General features: G+C 36.9%; 1 long non-coding RNA gene across 2 annotated transcripts in view; it reads left to right on the plus strand.

Moving 5' to 3' along the window:
• LOC113070196 (uncharacterized) overlaps window positions 1-16,252 on the plus strand; it is a 30,552-nt gene extending 14,300 nt beyond the window's left edge. Inside the window, exons 4-5 of one of the 2 annotated variants that reach the window (XR_003279874.1) lie at window positions 14,235-14,347; window positions 15,466-16,252. This is a non-coding gene — a long non-coding RNA (uncharacterized LOC113070196). Of the gene's footprint in view, window positions 1-11,847; window positions 12,390-14,234; window positions 14,348-15,465 lie in introns of those variants that run through there. The other variant, XR_003279876.1, reaches the window with a different exon arrangement.
• The last annotated feature ends 1,141 nt before the right edge of the window (window positions 16,253-17,393 follow it).

Consider the following 17,393-nt stretch of genomic DNA (forward strand, 5'->3'; position numbering starts at 1 on the left):
CAAGCATACGACATTACAGACTCAAATTAGCAAAGCGCAGGAGAGAGAAAAGGGATTACAGAGATCCACAGTCCCACTGGCCCAACTTACAAATTAGATATGATAATCAAACAACATGATCACAATTGGATTTGATGACAGGGGTTTAGTGAATTTTTTTTTTTTTTTTTTGATAGTGATTATGACTTCTTTCTTTGCCTTTTTTTGTATTTTTAAATGTAAGTTGGAAGCACTTGATGTCTTCTGGCTGCTTGACTTCAATTGGCGTCAATGCTTTTGCTTTACTCTATCCGTATTTTTACTTGTAGATTCTCAGTGTTTTAAATGCATATCAGCATTTTTGGTGATTCTCTTGCAAAAAAATATCTTGCATTGACACTTTATGTACACATCTGTCCAAAACAATATGTAGTTTTCATTAACTACCGTCAGTTTAAGTGAGTGTAAGATCTTGGTTTGATTTGAGTTGTTTTTGATTAATTTTTGTATATGTCATTCCATTTGGCTAATGTTTTCTTCCCACCACTGACAGAGTAAAAGATAAAATGTAAGTTGAAACAATAGAATTTCTTATTTAACCCTTTATTTTCCCCTCAGTTCTTTTTTCTACTCCTAAGACCTGTTAGATGACCCCATTGAACAACAACTAGGGCTTTCCAATTGCATAAAAAAAAAAACAGCTGGCATTCAAATTGGATTCCCGGTCTAATTTCCTCTGAGGTATCTCTCATGTCTGTCCCATCTGTCAACAGGTGAGAACCAGAGCTGAAGCCGAATGCTCTGGTGGCTGCTTGCACAAACAGCTAATTCAATAAGGTGATGTCCGTGTCAGTCAGTGCTTATCTACTGAATTCACACAAAGTGTCTGGGAGTTTGAACAGTGCTGGTTTCGAGCAAGGTGGAAAGCTGACACCCACCTTTCCAATCCCTTAAGACAACAGTGAGTACATCACCTGCTGTAGTCGTGACCTGACAAAGATTTAATTGCATCATGCTGAGGGAGAATTAAGTAAATAAACTGAATCAATTCTATTTATATCTATATCATTAATCAGTCAAACATTCCTTGCGCTGATTCTTGAGGTGTAAAATTACGGATTGCAGCATTCATTACTCGCAGCTTCTCAGCTCCTTACTGTTAAAGCAGTCGGGAGTTTATTCCCAGTTAAGAGTAATGAGAGCGAGTAGAACGAAAACCTCTCATCAAAAGAAAAGGATAGGAACACAATTGTTTTGATGACTGATCTGTGGCCCAGACTGTCATCATTACCCCCCATGAGAGGGACTCCCACCCCCTAAAACAATCCACTCTGGGCTAATGGCTTTTACGCATTTCATTTGTAAGACACTATAGAAAGTTTGCTACAATAGGCTCCATCTTGAGAGGGCCCATCTGGGTGCCTCTTAGATCCTTTGAACAGCACGGAGGGTCGCTGACCTAGAAAGCCATCAATAAAAGACAATCCTTGAGTGGACAAATTGAAGAGCGGTGGAATCTCTTGTCTTTGCCTTACTCAGCTTGTACTTTATGGGTGAGGATGATGATATTTGGCCACTGTACTGTTTGTTAGGCAACTTTGCTTGTTACATGGCCGTCAGGGGGTCAAGTTGTTTCTGAGGTGAATTGTACAGTGGCTCCTTGGCTAGAGATTTGGAACAGACTGTGACCTCAAAAGTGATGAAGTAAAATTATAATGTTTTATTAAGTGGTTTTCCAAACAGTTTTCTAAACAGTTAAATTATCTGGCTTGTTCCACACAAGTTGAAGGAATAGTTGAAGAAAAAAACAGTAGAAGGAAATGCTGGACCACATTATTGACCTCAGCAAAACACCCAACGATGTCATACCGCCAGTCCAGATAACAGGTTTTAACCACCGTCTGTAAGTGATCAAATGAATGCAATGAAAAGACACGAAAAACCACACATCTGAGCCCATTTACAGTCTTTCAGTCAAACGTACAATATACATTGTAATTTAAGCTATTGGCCCATGGGAGGGGAGCTAATTGTTCACTTTTTTTCTTTCTTTTTTTGTGGTCAATAATCAGAAAAGGTCAGTGGTGGAGCTGTCACTGCCTTTCACGATGCCAGACAGGCAACAGATGTTAATTCGAACCATTACTGTCCTATCGCTCAGCAAGATGAGTTCATGACAAACAGCAGAGCTCTCTCCCATGCCGAGAGAGAGACAATCCAACAGACTATAATTACCTTCAGTGCCATGAGACTGATGGAGACAAGCCCTGCAAAAAAGGACCATCACCTACCTTAGATATAATATTTTACTACCTAGTAATTTATCCATCATTTCTAAAAGCACTTGGGTCCTGTTGTTGTCAGAGCAGGGGAATGAAGGCACTGGCGAGGACTTCAATCTCTGAAATTACACCGTTTTGGAGACAAAGGCGGGATGGATGGAGAAACAGGAAAGCCATGCTTTTGGGTGGCACTTTTATCACTGAGTGGCAGATAGTTGAACAATCAGCAAGTCTGGGGGCAAAGTGATGTTGAGGCTGATGGTGCCTTTTGTTTTTAGGCTAAATCGAAATGGTTTTGGGGGTGGAAATGAAAAGAGACATTCATAGCGTATCAAAATATAATTTTACTGTAACTGATTCTGTTATTTTGAAAGGCATAGTCTGGGGTGGGGGGTGGTGGAGCACATGTTCTTGTGAAACTGATCATATTTCATTCTGAAATACGTGTGAGAGCATTTCCAATCTGAAAATATATAACCCTATATTATGGATGTTGACCATTTATCGATTATCGGCCATGATATAATAATACTTGTTAGCATCAGGCAGAATTTAAAATCAGTGCATTACTAGTCAGGACAAGATATGTACAATAATGTAAAATAACTCAAACTAATTCGTAATTTGGTGTGTTATGTGTCATGTGGCTTAAGTATTCTGTAACTTGATTCTAGCGGACTTTTATGTAATTTTTTGCAAATGTAAGCTGAAATGTGACATTTGTTTTGTGTATCTATTTGAGTACTTTCATATGTTTAGGACTCGTTTGGGTGAGTTAATTTACCCATTAGCAAAGAGCTTCAGTTTATGTGTGTTTATTCACTATCCAGCTACAGCTCAAGTAGGTCCATTTTCGACTATGATTGGATTATAAAAAAATTCTTATACTGGATGTTTCTTCATTTCCAGTGATAATGTCTTTGTCTATAACTTTTTTGTCGTTTTTTCATATATCAACATTGTTCTTCCTTGGAATCCGCTCCTTCACCTTTCCCTAAACCTTTCAGTCCAGATTTGGCCTCTGGAGCGAAACTACCAAGCCATGCTGAGTCAGTGTAATAAAAAGCCACCAGCTAAATCAGTGAATCCCAGTAAAGAGGAAGTGCATCTTGTGCTTGTCATTACAGCTCGGTGATGTTGCTGGTTTTAAAGACCTCCCTGAGCATTCACCACAGCCAGGGGGTCATACAAACAGGAACAGAGGCACCCGGGCTGCTTCAGTTCAGCCGACAGATGGGAGGCCATTGTAAATATTTTGATTGATGGAAGGTGGGGTCAAGGCGTAAACCTTATGTTTTCCATATAAATGGGTACGGCGGGAATCCAAAGCAGGATGTTGGCTTGTTTTTGATAGGCCTCCCATTCCTATGCATGGCAGAATGCAGAGACACTGAAGGTTAGGGAAGGTTTCCATGGATCTAAAGGTGCTTAAGAATGTTGCGGAAATATTTTGTGTATCTGACCTTGTTTTAGTGTAAAGTTCCTGCTGGTCTTATAGGAATATCCAATAGTGAAGGTGTCTTTGAGATAGATTTGATCATAAAGTACAAGAGTTTGTAAAGTGACCCTACGGGTAATTGTTGTTGGGGTTTTTTCACCCCTTGATAAATTGATCTGACCCAAGGGATTGCCTGTTTTGTCAAATTAGACCTGACCAATAAGATTTTTGCCTTTCTTAAGAGGCGTTAACAAGTGAAAGAGTCCAAAGCAACAGGTGAATTCAGCCCTTCACATACACTCACACCTTCCTCTCCTTCCCAAACAGAAAAAACACTCCTAACCAGCAAACTGTAACAGTGACCAAATCAGCCTTTAACCACACATTACCTTTAATGATGTCACAAAGGAATGCCCCATGGTCTTACCCTCTGATTGGCCCCCAGCTCCTCACAGGTCTAATCAGGAAGTGTTGGTGTTAAGAAGTGGCTTTGCTAATTTAAAGTGTTATCTGCGAGACAATGGCCTGTTTTGTTATTGCATTAGAAAGGTGATTTGTCCCAGGGGCTCTGACACATCTTCTCACACACATGTGCCCTGTTTAGGGGCCAAGAGACATGGAACAGGCAACATGTTACAAAGTATAGGCTGAATCAGATTTGATTTTTGAGAAATGATTTGCAAAAACCCTTTTAAAAGTGATAAAAGGGTCCTTTAATGATAAATGATTATAATTTATCTAATGATAGAGATTTGATATTTTTTATTATTAAATGTTATGTTTGCAGTCCTGGATGTTGATTGGTCAATACAGTGTTCTGACTGAAAATTATAATAATAGTAATTGTATAATAGTAATAACTGCTACTACTACTATTATTATTATTATTATTTAATGTGTACATTTGTATGCTCATTTTTTGTCCTGAGAAGGTTTGTTTGTGTATTTGTTTATTTATTTAAAAAAAAATGTGTCTTATGTAAGTTGGTTGGAATTAATTAATGAGTTAATTAATTAAATGGGTTTTTTTTTTTGTAGTTGTTTCCAAATGGCTCTTCTTTTGTAAAGTTGCAGAAATAATTAATTAATTTATTTCTTAAACATTTGTCTTATGTAGGTTGCACAATAAATAAATAAACATTTTTAAAACATTTAGTTTCCAAAAAAACTTTTCATGTGTAGTAATGCTGAATAAATGAATCAATCAATTTTTTTGTTTGTTTTCCAAAGTGTTGGCTCTGTGTAAGAGTGCAGAATGTATTTATTTATTTATTTATTTAAATGTTTTAACCTTATTCTAATATACTTAAGGATCTGCTATATTGTGAAAAGGGTTTGCAAGGAAGCCAAACTTGAACACAGTCCTCTATGCCATTCTTCTGAACATAAATTTCATAGTTTACAGTAAAACTGTTTAGCAAGTACTGAGTGCTCGCTGTTGTAGATCAGTGTGGCTGATAAAGGATGATGGATATGAAATGATGTCTGATGGCGCTGGAGTTGTTAGCACATTCAATTCACATTAAGATTAATTGACCGCAGAGGAAACAGCCGCTTGGAGTCAAACAGACATGCATACGCACGAACGGCCCCTCATAAACATGATAGAAAGCTCTGTACACACATCCATCCACATGTTTGCCTGAATTGCACATAATGACTCCAGGACACACACATAGCATAACACACGCACACACACATAACCACACAGTCAATTGAGTGTGAGAATGACGATGAAACAATCTTTTCCGCTCTGGGCCTGTAATCAGGGCCTCACTTTTGAGCAGCGTCCATGTGAATATGTAGCATATTTGTCACATGGCTTTAATAGAGAGAATCAAGTTATTTAGTTTGGGTAATGAGGTGGTGGCTTGTTGTGGGTTTGCAGTGACCTCTGTCAAACACAGGGCCATGAGCACATGAACCGAAGCACTGATGACAACTTTGGACAGAAAGAATGGAATATCTCACTTGATAAACTATGGATGTGCTATTCAGTTATCTCAATGTCCTAAAACAAAAAAGGGCCTTGGTCCTGAAGACACTGTGATACAATTCATCCTATGTCTGTCTGTTTTTTTTTTTTTTTTTTTTAATGATTTTTAATCATTTAATTTATTTGCTGTTGATTAGTCCAGACCCAGACTTTTATTTTAAAATAAGATTAGTAGTCTTTTAAAAGCAAGTGTTTTGGGCATCATTTCCACAACAATGAACAAACATGCCTTTAATAAAGTGCTAAATTATTTATATAAAAACTATTAAAAAAGTACAGTATCTTGAGATTAGATATGAAATGTAAAGAAAATAAAGATTACATAAATGTACATTATAGGATACATAAAATGCTAGCTATGAAATTATTTTTAGCTAAACAAATAAATGGTAATATATATATATATATATATATATATATATATATATATATATATATATATATATATATATATATATATATATAATATATATAATATTTTTTTTTTTTTTTAAGAAAGAAAGTGAGATGTGGTGGAAATGACACCAGTTTTTGGAATTGTGAATGTGTCTATTTTGACATGCATTGCTCACTCCCTAGTTAGTGTCCTAACTACTGAACTAGGGATCTAGAACCACTCCCCATACCTGCTTTGTTTACCTCATCATTGCTCTGAGGAATACAGTGCAACTTCACCACACTTTTCGGTTGTCATTTTGTTTGTTTGGTCTCCTGTGGTGTTTAAGATTCTAAAAAAAAAAAAAGACGACGATGGCCATTGTGAATTGAGCTAATAAAACTGTTTATACTGTGCTAAGAAGTGTCTGTATCTGAAGAGCACTTGAGATTTGTCCCAAACCACTGCACCCTTTGTGAATGTTGGAGTGGGTGTGATCCCTTTGCATACAAAGCTTGTTTGACTTGTAGAGTTTATTTTTTCACACTGTTCTGTTAACTGTTGTCATTACAAGCTGTTAAATGCACAAAGCCTTTTTTGGGGCGTAATTACAAGTCAATTATTCGAATTAGCTTTTTTTTTGTCATCTAATTCCTGTCTAAAACATCAGACTGTAAGAATAAAAAAAATGGCTGAATGATTTTTATGCACAATTTTCTCTACCTACTGTATGTAACAAAGTGATTAGTTTTAGAAAATTAGAAGGCACAGTTTCTATTCAGTGGGCCGTTTGTCTAGCAGCGGCAATATATAAACTGTCACAGCATGAAATCGGTTCGGTTATGTGATGCTAGCAGTAGAAACACAGAGCCAAGGGATGACAGTGCCTTTTCTTTTCTTCCCGGACTGCCAGGCTTTAAAAAAAGTGACTGGGCCTGGACCCTAATCGCCACAGATAATAAATTGATCAACTCTTAAACTTCTGAAAGGGTTGAATGGTGCTCACCCCGTCCATTGAGCATGGACGGATTACTCACGCTTAGTTGGCTCTAGGTAGGCTTTGGCAAGCCTCCCCACCAGGCCTGGGAATGGGGCTGCTTTGAGGCCCATTCATAAGTGCCTGACACAGAGCGTGCTTTTATACCGCACTGCTTTATTATGAGAAGATCCCCAGCCGCCCACCCCAGGCTCGTCCTTGCCATACTCTTTCTCGCACGTTAAGAAAAGGTTATCCCCTACCTTAATCCATATTGCAATGTGGATTAGAGCATGAATGTGTGTGTGCAGTTGTGTTTTAGAGGGGAGGGGTGGGGTGCGTGTGGAGTGTTTCAACTTCACACGGGATTCCCCCTCCCCACGAGACACACTCTCTCACTCTCTCTCTCTTTTACAAAGTGCCTATAGGCTCTGGTAAAGGATTTGCATCTTGAATTGGTAACCTGCAGTTCTCCTCAATGAAGACATCAGATCAAAGTTCAACCAGTCAAAGCCCTGCTAAAACGTTAAGGAGGCCGGTACGTACACAAAGGCACGGGATGGACAGCAACTGCTGCCTCAGGAGAGGGGTAAAAAACACACTGGGATCCCTGATCCAGATTAAGAGTGGATTATGGCGTTCACAATGGAGCCAATTTAATTTGAATTCACTAAAGAATTTTGTTCAGTATTTCAGTTTTTAATGGTTATTGTAAACTTTCTATAAGATTAAAAATGAGAGTGAAAAAACGCTTATTATACCCTTCTAGAACGTTGGTTCCATCCATTTTTATTTTATTTTATTCAAAATAGAAATCTTTTGTTACTTTTACAAATGTCTTTACTGTCACACTTGACCAGTTTTAATGCAACTTTGCTGAATTAAAAGTATTAATTTATTTAAAAAAAATGTCAAATGTAGCATTTATACAACATAGCATTAGGCTACTTGCTTTTTTATTCTATTTTTATTTAGTTAGTTTGTCATACCCAACTCTATCCTTTTTAAATATATATTAAAATCTAATTTCTTCAGGTTATGGAAAAGCTGAATATATTTCAGTAATAACTGCAGTATTTAGTGTCTCGTGATCTATATTTAATAATATTTTCGCTTAATTTGATTATTTTCAAAAATATTCATCTTTTAAAAACATCTTTCTCTACTAAAACTAAAATAGTAATGCGAAAGACGATAACACACTTAATTACTGCCCTTTCCTGGCGTCAGGTTTTGCTTAATTGCTCTCATCTCCTGCCTTATTTGTGACAGTCAGACCCTTAAGTTTAGGATCTGGGTTCATCATCCTGACACAATGACAGCTCACTGACTAGAAATTAATTATTTTGCTGTTGTCTCCTAAATGAGCCAAATGCCCCATGTTGGTTCTCTGACTATTAAATTGGGTTACTTTATGATATGGTATAATTGGTATCAATTGCTCTCCAGGTGACGTGAACCCTGTTGTTTAAATGGTGCTGCTTTTCCCACAATGATGGCAGCGTCTTGCTGGGCAAAAACTGTACCGAGACACTTCTCTGGGTAGCTATAATCTTAATTAGCTAACCCACTCATTCACGTAGATATTCGCATTGCCGTTGTCATCATCTATATGAAATACGCCCAGCAGGATGGCCATGATACAATATATTACACACAAAGGCAACTGTGTGAAATGTGTGCTTTCCCCTCCTTAAAATCATGGTGCGATGGAAAGGACCTGAGCACTTTTATCCTCATTTAATTCGGGTCTGGTGCGCAATGTGTAGCGCAGCAGGCTCAGATGGTGCCATTGTTTATTTGTCAAAAGTTAAAATGCCTCTTCGACAGTTCTTTGAAAGCAAGTTTAAGAGGTGACCCCATGCTAAATTGTAAAGTTGTGCCCAAAATGGAACACATGATAAAGAGTGCCATAATTGATGGGTTCTTTGGAGGAATAAGGAAAGTGCTTAAATTAATGTTTGGTATTATGGCCCTTTAGTGTGTAATAGGCCTGGTTAAGATCATAAAAGCTAAGGAATTGTTAACACTTGGAAGAAGTACCCAGTAAACTAGCATGATGTTAGTTCCTTTGTTTCCCAACAGCGTAAAGCCACAGGAATCTGCACACTATTGGCTTCCTGGAAATGGAAGCACAGGCGGTATGATCAAGGATACAGTTGGTCCACAAAAGTATTTGGACACTTTAGCCACTTTTAAGGTATGAATGTTATTGCATTCAAAAACAAAATATCACACCAAATTGCATTTATTAGAAGATTAGCTCAAGCACATTTTTCTAGTAAAATATTTCACAAAATGTTAGGTTAAGTAAAATTTTAACTCATCGAATGTTTCTGAAATGTGCTTAGTGTGATTTCTGCTAAAAATCAGTCTAAGCTGGTTTTCTGCTCTTTACTACGTAGGTCTCCCAACCTAGTCAGCTTGGGGGAAAAAACGGGTTTGTTGGTCTTGTCTGGTTTAGGATGGTTTCCCAGGTTGGTTTGTTGAGTTTTTGGGAAGGGATTGGGTGACTGCCCAGATAATAGACACCAACCTGTTCAGATTGGGAGACTGTCCTAAACCAGTTAAGACTTTTGATTCATGCGTTCTTGCTGACAAAATAAATAAATAAATAATAATATATAATATATATATATATATATATATATATATATATATATATATATATATATATATATATATATATATAGACACAGTACAGACCAAAAGTTTTGACACACCTTCTCATTCAAAGAGTTTTCTTTATTTTCATGACTATGAAAATTGTGAAAACCCAGAAAACCAGAAACCAAATATGCTGTTCTGAAGAACCTATATAATAACAAGAACTAAAAGCTCTTTATTTTTGCCCTACAATATATTGAGTAAAATCTCTTGGTAAAGCAAATCAACGCAAATTGTAAAGCATTAATTTTTCCTATCCTAGTTTTTGTTTTTGTTTATTATCTCAATTATTTCAAAACATTAACTTCAAAACTTGTTGATGATTGTTTAGCAAATCTCTGGAACTGTCAGGCCTTACCTTCATTATTCGGAAGCAGAGATGAATGTGAGAAATGATTATACCGGCAGCCCCAGTCATTATCTTATCAAACAATGGCAGGCCTGTACAAATGAAACTTTCTTCTGTTGACAGGTGTGTACGGATGTTCATCTCTTACCACGTGCCTGGTTCACGTTTGCGTCTGGGGTTGTGAGTCTGACAGACAGGGGTTTACTGTGACAGAGAGACCCCCACACACTCCAGAGAGACACTCTCCCCCCTTACAAAGAATTTAACACAAATAGCTAATCTTCCAGGTGAAAAGTGTCTATGTGCGTACGTATGTAAAGTATACAGCGTAGGAGTAATGTGACAGAGGCACAGTGTGTGTGTGGGTGTATCTTGATAGACAAAGGTTCAACGCAGCAGTGGCAGGTGAAGGTGCTGCCCTGATTCAGCTGTGGACTATTTATTAAAGAGGGAGGGAGGGATAGACAGATAAACGGAGGCAAAGACTGATTGGGGACGGGGTAGATCAGGTGTTTCTCATCCAGCCCCTCATTAATGGCTCGTTCGTTATTTCTGATTTAGCACCGGAGTGCTGCAGTGGTGTCAACTCTTAACTTCGCTCATTAAATCATTAATATTTTTCAGACAGTAAGTGAGGCCAGTGTAATGAAGCCATCACAGTCTCAGCAGAATTCACCCCTTGTTAAGCGTCTCTTGCAGGTTGTGAATGGCAGTCACTTATTAACAACTTCCCCGGTGTCTTAATGACGGCACTTATCAATGGTTTTCTGTAGATCTGTTTGGGTAGAACATCTGTTTGGGTGTTGCATGCATTAAAATTGTTTGGACTATTAGGCTATGTACTCCTTACATTAACATAAAGTACTATGGTATTGCCTATTTTATTTGATTTGACATTTACATGAATGAGTTTGGCAGATGCTTTTATCCAAAGCGACTTACATAGCATTCAAGGTACACATTTTATACGTTTTTAATTTCCATTGGAATTGAACGGATGCACTTCAAATATTGCAAGCACCATGCTCTACTTTTTGTTTTATTTTGTTTTGTTTCATTTTGTTTAGTTTCATTCAGTTTTGTTTCTGGACATGGTAATACCAACACTTTCTGGACATGTGCTGCCATGGTACCACTTTACTCTGATATTCTTTGAAGTACTGTAAATACTATAGTGAATGAACATGAATATGGTGATCATTTCAGTATAATGGTATTGCCATTTGTCATCTGATGCCATCACTGTACCATGGTACCATTGAAATCACCTTTGTTAATTGTAACCGTACAGTAAGAAAAGGTTAAAGCCCCAAAAGCAAAACAAAACGTAAACCAAACAAGCTAAATAAAGACAAAACACAAGTAATCTAGACTAAATAGAAGCTATTATAAAAAATAAATAAGTAAAGACCTGCACTGGTAACCGAAAGGCTATAGGTTTGAATCCCACAAGGGGTATTCCTAAGGGATTATGTCTATTATGGGGAATATTGCTTTAGAGGGGGGAAAAGGCCTTTAATTGTTACTCTTTAAGTTTGCTGCATTATATGTATAGCAAGGCAAACTGGTATGGTAATCATGAATATATTGACTGAATTCATCATCATCATCATAATCCACCATCATATCCAGCCCCACTAGTACTTGCATTTGTAACACCCAGTTGCTGTCTCCAGTCAGGAGTTGAGAGTAGGCCCAGGTACCTGAAGAAGCCTTGATAAAGCTCTCTGAGCCCTCTCCTCCCCTGTTATCTTGTTACTAATGTTTTCCTCTCTTTACCTCAGGGATCTGGTGGCCTCCAGGGTCTGCCATCAGCAGCAGCCAGCAAGCTGTTTCCAGGCAGCTCAGAGGCAAACAAGTATTGTTGAGTGTCATATATGACAGCGTGCAAGTCTTTTTCCACTGTGATCTGGCACAACAACACAGGTTAAAGGGCATCATGCCTTTCCCACCATAAGTTTTTTTTTTTTTCAGCCTCAATACTGGATAAAGATTTATGCAGGAGATATAAATTTAGCTTTAAAGTTCAGATCACCTTTGAATGCTGTAATATGAATAACTGAATGCTCAGTTGATGATTCTGGCCAAAGGGAGTCTTGTGATCTTGCGGCATGACGTTTTTTTGGCTTCTCTCCTCCTCAGTATGCATGAAGTCTCTTCCATGACCCTAAGCTTGACGTGCCAAAAAAGTTGTGACTTGCTTTTGAAAGCCATCCAGCCTTTTATAAAGGAAGTCTAGACAGATGATTGGTTGTTTTGCATTAGTTTAGTGCTTGTTTAAATATTTTTTTTTAAATGTCTGATGATAGTTATTGCCAAATGTCATAGTGAGCTCTTGAATGTGTTTATTTATATAGTTTGCATGTAAATATATTATTGTTATTTACATTTATTATTTTTCTTTTATTATAATTTATTTGTTTTATACATAATACATAAATTGATTTGCCTAGAATTTGGGTAGAATACTTTTTTTTTTTTTTTTTACTCTTTTCTAGCCAAAACAGAGTTTTCATAACTAATCTTTATGTTTTAAAAAATACTCGTTGGTAGCTTTTCTTGTGTGTGTGTGTGTGTGTGTGTGTGTGTGTGTGTGTGTGTGTGTGTGTGTTTTCTGAACCAAACCCCCTCCAATTTCACTCTCACACACAATAAAAAGGCACTTTGATTGAAACTTACTTAGCTTCTCTCTTGTGGGCTAATGAGGTTCTGTTCAATGTGCTATTTTCCATATTCCATTTGATGTGTTTAAATATTAATCTTGTGAAATATTAATGCATCGGGAGCCTTCAGCGGTGGCTGTTACGGGAGGATAACTCCTGATAAGTGTTAATGTATCAGAAGCAGTGTAAATTTAGGATGAGAGCTGCTCAGAGATCAGTAATCTTTTTCTTTTGTGGATAATAATGCTCTGACTTTTAATGGACACTGTGATATAAGGGCTGCGTAACGACATACTGTGTTTGCATTTGATTTTATGCATGTAATCTCATTTTTGTGTGTGTTTGAGTGCATGCATGTCAGTATTGGGAAGTATCTAACTGTAAAACCTTGTTTGATTCATTTAAATGAGTGCTAAATCAGGGTTGTTATAGTTCACTAAAACAGAAACTACAACCTAAACTATATATTGAGCATGTTTATGTACATTATGCCATAAAACTATGGCTCTGATAAAATTATAAATAATATCTTTTGATGTTTATAATATTATTTATTTATTTAATATGAAAGATATTTCCCCTTTAAATAGCTTCAGTGTTGTTTACTTAAATATAATATTTCTGAATAGTAGTATAGTTTCACTACTTGAAATTATGTTTACTTGGCAACCTCCAATTGTTCTGTAGTTTTCTCAGCACGGATGCATGAGTGTCTATGTATGTATCCTAATGCTCTGGCCCTGTGTACATTCTGGGCATGTGCTAAAAAGTGTTGGTCTGTCTTACTGTACATTGGGGTCACAGCGTGCTGGAGACGGTGTCAGCTGGGTGGGCATATGGAAGTCTTGGCTGCTGGTGCAAGCAGACTGTGGGCAACCCTGGGTCCAAACATGGGCACATTTGTTCTATAGGCAGAAGGCAGGGGCAACCCCTATACCAGTCACACTCTGAGGACCCGGGACAGCGGCCCGCACCAGATGCCTGTATTTGTCCAAACATTGCACTACGCATTTTGAGATTAAACTTGCTGTAATTTGGTTTCAAATGGTTAATTTTACTAAACGTCAGTGTTGTTCAAAAGTTGTTTTGAAAGCATTTTAAGCTCATTTTGTTATTGCATTTTCTCAAACTTTTAATTCTGTATAATTAAAAGCTAGTCTACTAGTACTTTTGGAGTTCTGTTTATGTAATTTCATATGTGAGGCTGATAAGCTGTAAGAGTTACTAGTGAAATAAGAGATCTCGACCCAACTGAGATGACATATAATGAAAATGCAAAAAGAAAAAAGAAGAAGAAACATGGCTCTCGGAGCATGAATGTTTCATCAGCTCTACTGCACTATGCTGCTGAAAGCCTTGAGTTGAGTCTCTACCACACAATTGACCTGAAAGTTTAATAATAACTCTCTCATGAGGTGCCGCATGTGTGTCAGGCTGTGTTTCAGCATCTACATTTACTTTTTTGCTCATATTTTCTACTGTATTTTTTAATTTGTGTGTGTTTTCAGAAAATTTGATACCCCCCATCCCATTCTGGATGAAAAGGGTCCTGTGTGAGGGGGAGTACAGCCAACCACATGGCAGGGCAGGCGCGGTGTCCTGGGCGGGGGCCGTATGGAAGGTAAGGGGGTTGGTGAGTAGCGGCAGCCAGGACTCTGAAGGAAACAGTGGGAGAATGGGGTGGCTTGAGCCCGCTGGTCACCAGCCAACACACCCAACCTCGAGAGTTCGCTTTCCTTGACTCTCAGTCTCAAAGTACTCCATGCAAAATGACTCAATGTAGTTATCTGGTTAGTGTAGTAGCATTGATGTTGCTGACATTCTGAGCTTATTTCCAAGTATAATTGACAATCAGAGTTTATTTCTACAATACACTTTTAAAAATAAAGGTTTGGTGCATTGTTGACGTGAGATGTGAAATTAGCGTAACTGTAGAAAATGATTTATCTTGGACAGTATTACAGTTTAGCTGTCTTTATAGAAATATTTGGACTCAGAAAGCCACGTCTCACCAATAAGAATCAAGTATTTTAGTCATATTAACAATTTAGATATTTACAATACCAGACAAAATTTGGAAAAATTAGGTGTATTTATTTATTTGTATAGCAAAATTTATATTTTGCTTGCACAGACATATTAAGCTGTAAAACAACATTGAACATTTACAAAATTGAAAATAATAATAAACATGATCAATAACTAAGAACCAAGTCAGAATAGTATTATGACTTCTGAAGGATTATTTGACACTGAAGACTGGAGTAATGATGCTAAAAAATAAATTTCATTTTAATGTTAATTGTAATGTTATTTTTCTGATTCATCAATCAAATAAATGCATCCTTGATTAGAGACTTCTTTCAGAAGCATTAAAAAAAATCTGAATTATTTGAAACTTTTGGCCAGCAGTGTACTTTAGACTGTCTTAGAAAGTGTATGTGATTAGAAAGAAATAATCTTATCTATGAATTGTTCCTGAGGCTGCCGGTTTAATTTAATGAGAAACACTGCGTGTCTTTATCATAATTCCCCTTTCTTCATACAAAACAGTCTCCACACCAGTGATACCAATCCTTCGCTTGGTCTCACTTGTGTTTTAAAGTAGGACAAAAACATTTTTTTTTTCTTTACCATGAAAATTGCATAAGGCCAGGGCAACAAACATGGAAAAGGGGGCCATGTGAAATATTGAAAAGGTTGAATAATTCAGGGCATCCGGTCATGTGTTAAAAACAGGATTTTAGGGAGAGGGGGTGGAGAAGAAGGTGAGGCGTAAGGAGAGTGATCCCCCAGCCGCGCTCCACACCCACCTGCAGGGTGACAGTCCTCTCTCCTGCCCTGAACCCCATCTGGAGTGGGATGGCTGGGATTAGACCAGGCCTGACGAGAGGGCAAGAATAACTATGGAAAAAGTTCAACACAAACTGCATCTATTCTAGCTTTTTCCAATTGTGGGCTTTTTTATTTTTCTTAATTTTTTTTTGTATTACAGGCTTTTTTTTATTTCACATTATGCAATGTTTTTGACCATTTTAATCATATATGAGTATTTTATATTTAAGTTTTAAAGTTCCCATGATCCTGTGAATATTTAAGACAATCACATGTATGAGACATAAATACTGTACATGCAATTGTTATTTGCATTACTGCAGAGTACATCTATGGACCAGCTATTGATTTTCTTCCCTTTACAAATCAGCCCTCTCGTAAACCCTGATGAATTCTGCCACATACATTCAATCGCACACACACCACGTCATCCTCTCTGAATGGAACGGAGGGGTGGATGGGCTTCTCTCGTTCTCTCACACACAAAAAAGTGCATTAGGGGCTGGGAGGGGTGCATGGCAACTGCTCGCGTGTTGTCAAGATAGATTAGTGTGATACGACTCAATCAGACGTACAGCTCGGCAGACAGGCTCGGGGGAATTTTGCGGAATGGCGTACGAGATCCCCATTGCTCTTGGATACACACACGCACACACACTCCCATTGGCCATTTTCACTCCTAGTTTTTAGAATTGGATAATAAATTTTATATATATATATATATATATATATATATATATATATATATATATATATATATATATATATATATATATATATAAGCTGATATAAACCTATTACAATTGCACATATTTTGCTTTTGTAAGTATTGTTGTGTAAGTGCGTGTGTGTGTGTAAATCATAGCTAATTTAACTTGATCTCACAAATGTCTATGGATATTTTTAGTTTGTTTTATTGGGGGTGTTTGGTACAAGCTGTGTTTATGTGTGTGTTCGAGCAAGAGAGAGTATGTTTGTTCTCTGTAAATATGGGCAGGCCAACTCAGGTCTCCTCCCACTGTTTTATTTACCAAAATAAATGACCCCATTATATCACTTGTTTTTAATGCCTTTTAATTGCATGTATATATTAGGCAAAATTATTTAAATATTAGGCTGTTCTCATCAACATATTAGAATAATTTCTGAAGGATCAGGTGACAAAGAAGACTGGAGTATTGGCTGCTGAAAATTCAGCTTTGCCAACAGAGGAATAAATTATTTCAAATATATTAATATAGAAAAACAGCTCTTTTGTAAGTTATAATAATTTATATTTTATTATTATATAATTATATATTTCACAATATTACAGTTTTTACTGTGTTTTTTGATCAAATAAACAGTATTGGTGTAAATAAGAAACTTGTTTCGAAAAAATAAAAACTATATACCAATCAAGAAATTTGAAATGCTATTGTACTTATATAAATACTTTATCCAGGCTCCTTTTTTTTATTTTTTCAAACAATTCATCCGTGAAGATTATTCCAGATTATAATATGTCTTTGAATTCTTTCCTCATAAACAACTGAAAGGACTTTTCTTTTCAAATGACATCACCAAGCCCTCTAATTATTCAGCCCCGCCCCTTCAAACTGTCATATAAAGATCACTCTTCCCAATCCAGCCACTCTTGATGGATAAAACTTTTTCTTGTTGAAAATTATTTATTATTTATTTCTTGTAAATATGAAAGTAAAATCAATTTCATATTGGCTTTAAAAAAAAAGGTGGTCTTTGGAACTAATTTTACCATGTTTGGTCCTTCAGGCGAGCAAAATGTGTCACAAACCAAGCTTTTATGTTTTTACATAAGGTAGAATATGTAG

Source organism: Carassius auratus, unplaced genomic scaffold (assembly GCF_003368295.1).
Source record: "Carassius auratus strain Wakin unplaced genomic scaffold, ASM336829v1 scaf_tig00003436, whole genome shotgun sequence".
NCBI classification, from domain to species: Eukaryota; Metazoa; Chordata; class Actinopteri; order Cypriniformes; family Cyprinidae; genus Carassius; species Carassius auratus.